The following is a 4387-nucleotide window of genomic DNA, read 5'->3' as shown; positions in this document are numbered from 1 at the left end:
CACACACACACACACACACACACACACACACGTTCTTCCCTCGAGAAAGATGTTAGGACCCAGCAACAGACACATGTAGATTTTTAAGTTAAATCTTGCAGAAGTGTGAGTATATATGTTCAGAATGATGGTTGAGTAGAACACAAGGAAGGCTGGCTTGTCTGAGCAAGCCTGTAATCCCAGCCCTTGAGAGGCTTTGGCAGGGGGATCATGAATTTGAAGCCAGCCTAGGCAAAAATGAGTAAGAAAAAAGTAAGAAAACACAACGTCTTAGAGCATCTGTTTGTATGGAGCCAATTGTAGGATTTTTTTTTTTTTTGTACGTTTGGAAGGTGTGTCTGTCTTACCTCCTCTGCCTAAGGCACTTTCTGGTTGATTTAATAAAGAGCTGAATGGCCAATAGTTATGCAGGAGAGGATAGGCGGGATATCTGGGGAGACAGAGGAACTCTGTGGAAGAGTCAGAGGAGGGGGATTCGGCAGCAAGACACCAAGGAAGTCAGACAAGGAAAGGTAAGGGGCCACATGGCAGAACACAGATTAATATAAATGGGTTAATTTAAGTTATAAAAGCTAGTTGGGAATAAGCCTAAGCTAAAGGCAAAGCTTTCATAAATAGTAATAAGTTCGTGTCATTGTTTGGGAGTTGGCAGTCCAAAGAAAGTCCAGGTACACCGAACTAAGCAATAAGCTCTGCCACTTGGTGCTGGCAGTGTAGTTCTGCAGCAGAGAACTTGCCTAGCATGCAGCAGGCCATGAGTTCCGTTCCCTGCTGCAGCCCAAGAAAGAAAAATTAAAACACGGTCAATGCTTAGGGATGCTGCTTAGCCAGAGTCATACATACCATGCTCTCCGTCATTGTTTCTAAATTTGAGACACCACCTAAGCGCCCCAAATCCCTTAGCCTCTGTTGCAAAGAACACAGAATCCTAAATGAGTGGATTGTTAGCCTGGGCATGACTGTGGATCTTAGCCCCATGGAGATTGGCTAAACTTGCCTCCTTGTTCTGCTGTATGTTCTAACCCCACCTTCCTGTTCACCTGTGCGTAATAAGCACGTGGCTTCTCCATCGGAGAGTCCCGGCCATCTGAATCCCAGCTTTTCTGTGTGTCTTTCTTGTCTTTCCTTCCCACCCGGGTCAGGTTTCCAGGACCTAGCTGCATAGAGCAAAGCCTAGTTTCTGGAGGAATTCTGTAGGTTTTCCCATGAGTCAGCTCGCCCAGGAGATGCAGCGTGCTATTTGTCTTGTCTGCATCTTACGGGGGTAGTGTCAAGCAGCTGCTCTGCATTCGCTACCCAGCAAACTGCACAGTGCACATGACTGTAGCCAATCAGTTCCTTCGAAGACATCGCTGCCGCCTTTACTCTGAGAGCTGTCAAAGAATGGTGCTTTGAACTCTTCCTAAAAAGAAAAATGTCTCGCTCATTTATAATATTTTATCCAACTGAAGCATTCTTGTAAGCTGTCGATGGATAGAGCTGCAAAGATGTGGGAATCAAGACATTTTGGCCTGTACTCTGTTCTTACTTATATCTTGGGAAAACAAGGTTGTCTCTTAACTCCTTGCGTGTTGACTGCTTGGCTGGGAGGTGAGAGCCGGCTGCTAAGGTCATGAGAATCATCTGACTCTGTGCTCGTAATGACTACAATTAAGTATAATGAATAATTTATTTTAAATCACTTCCAGATGCTTCAAAACAGACTCTCCTTTTAAATAGAACTTGTCTTGTGCTTAAAGTTCATATTCCTAGCCCTGCCCATGCATCTGTCAGTGAATACAGACGTGAGGTTGCTTCATCAGCAGGTGGCGAGGGACTCAAGGCCAGCGTCACAGTAGGACCATGTTCTCTGGGACTCATTCGTCTATATCACCCGTCCCTGCCATTTATATTTCAGTATCTAAGCCAATAAACATGGGTCTACTGAAAACAACAGCCTTCTGGGCACATGTGTTTGTCTGTCTGGCACCATGCCAGCAGTTGAGTTTCATGGTCATCTTGGTGGAAAAGAGAAGGCCCTCCTCAACCTAGGAACCGTGACCACAAGTCCCCAAATTGATTCTTTGGGGGAACAGTGATTGGTTAATGGACCAAGCCCTCGGCTTAATTAATAGCATGCAGTCAGAATCCAGAACACTGGAGTTCTTCAGCTTCTGTGTGCAAAGCAGTGAAAGATGCCCTCTCCTTGGAAACCCGGGCTCCTTGGTCCCTTGACTGCAGCTGCTGGCACGGGTATTGCCATATTCTATCACTTCCATTCTACACACCTTAAAATTATGCCTTGGCTCATCTTCCAGTTTGCGTCTCCATGGGAATGTATTAATATGATCGATGCTTGTAAGGCGCTTATTTTTTTTCTGGTGATGATGTAAGATAACAGAGTCCTGGGCTCTAGGTGTGTTTGTAAGGCACAGTAGCATTCTGCCATTCCCTGTCTTCTCTGCAGCGGTCTGGTTTGTTTTTCTGTAATAGCCTTTCAGTCCTTGAAATCTTTATTGCTGGACCTTGCTAGGGGTTAGCAGGGTGAGAAGGCATGTCTTCTGGAACATATTTGCACACAGGCCACACCCCTCCGGAAGATGAAAAGCAGGTGAAGTGAGAAGCAATGAAGGATGTTGTCTGGGAGGGAGCGCCAGCCTGGAAGAACTGACTGAAGCCTAGCGTGCCGTTTGGTTGACTGTCGGAAGTTTGCTCAACTTCACCTTCAGTGTCCTCACAAGCACTCCACCCCCCACCCCATGGCTTTGTGAAGATTAAATGAGTTTGCCTGTGAAGCCCTTAGAATTGGACCCGACCCCATCCGGCGTCCTTGTCCAGCCAATCAGGGGTCGTTCTCAGGCCTGGCTTCCTGCACCACGTGGGATCACTGCCAGTTTGGAAACTACTCAAAAGGCCCTGTGACAACTCTGAAACTTGTGACTTACAGGTGAAATGAACCCTCTAGCCCTGGGAGGCAGAACCAGACTGCCTTTCTTTCTGCCTCCACTTCCCTGCACCCTGGATTCCTTAGAGCTCGGCACTAACCGCTTCAGCTATTGTCTAGGGTAAGAACAGCGCTGGATCCCCTCCAGTCACTTCTGCCTACAGGTTAGGAAGCCTGAGGGAAATCATCTGAGCCCAAATAGAATCCTTTTGAAATGCAAATCACCCTGATAGAAATAGCACCTTGAGCTGTTGCCTGTCACAACACCTTCCTGTGAAGTCTGTCAGCTCCATTAGAAAGGGAGGCTGTTTCCACGCAGAAAGGAAGAGGGTAAAATGAGGTCATTTCTAGGCTCCGAAGGTTTAGGTACAGCAGAGAAGTGGCGTCTTCCCATTGCCTTGAGGTCCTGGCCTCCAGCGGTCAAGTTTGAGATCGTGCCAAGGGGCAAGACAGGCTAACCCCAGTTGGTGGTTTGTACCAGAAATACCTTTGGATTTCTTTGGAGAATTGGCAACTATAGGGGCCCACCAACTTGCCAGTAGGTGATCTTGAGCCTCAGTTTCTTCACTTAAAAAGCACAGCACCTGCATAAAGCCGACTTAGCATCTGGTGGGCAGTAGAGTTGCTGAATGTAAGCAAGACCCTCCCCCTGCCAGGTCTGTCTTTCAGAAACTCGCTAGTGCAGTGTGGCCCTGATTCTGACCAGGAATGTGGGCAGAGATTGATCCCCAGAGCCCCCCGGTCTTCTCCATGAAAAGGTAGGAGTACCTGAAGATCTCGGGATGCTGTGTCAGGCTCAGAGGCTGTGTGTGTAACGGCCCTGGGAACATTAGGTGGTCACATGTTCCTAGACTTGTTTCAGACTTATATTACAGAGTGATAGGTTATAGAATTAAAAGGAAGATGGGGAAAAGAGGCAAAAACCAAACCTGTACTATCTGACAAAATGATCCAGATTTGATCCATTCGGGCATGCTAGAACAATGTCTGCCTGCCCACGGGGCATCAGTCTTTCTGAGGGAGACAGACACGGATGTTTGCAAAGTGGAGGTTAATATGGTGTGTAGAATTGCAAACGCCGGCTATCCAGTAGTCCAGGAATCCCTGAGGTGAGTGGACCTCTAGAATTGACCCATGTTGGTCTAAATTTGCCACCAAATTTAGACCTTATCCTAGAACCGTGATTTGTGTGTGTCTGTGTGATTTCAGTCTGCTGTATCCTTTGAACTTACTATACCATCGTGCTTGCTTTTTTGTTAATAAGTTAAGTAGATCTGTGATATATCGTATATTTGTGTAAGGATGAAAATGTTTGGTTGTTTTTTTTTTTCTTTTGCAGTTACAATGCTGCAAGTTGCTGTTTCTTTGTTCATTGCTTAGGTGTAATTATGTTATTTTGCAACCTTTCTGTTCAACAAAACCTAGACAATATCTGGCCCTGGTAAAAGGCAATAAATTATTTCC

The sequence above is a fragment of the Microtus ochrogaster genome, chromosome 8 (assembly GCF_000317375.1).
Source record: "Microtus ochrogaster isolate Prairie Vole_2 chromosome 8, MicOch1.0, whole genome shotgun sequence".
NCBI lineage: Eukaryota > Metazoa > Chordata > Mammalia > Rodentia > Cricetidae > Microtus > Microtus ochrogaster.
This window is presented reverse-complemented; position numbering follows the sequence as displayed.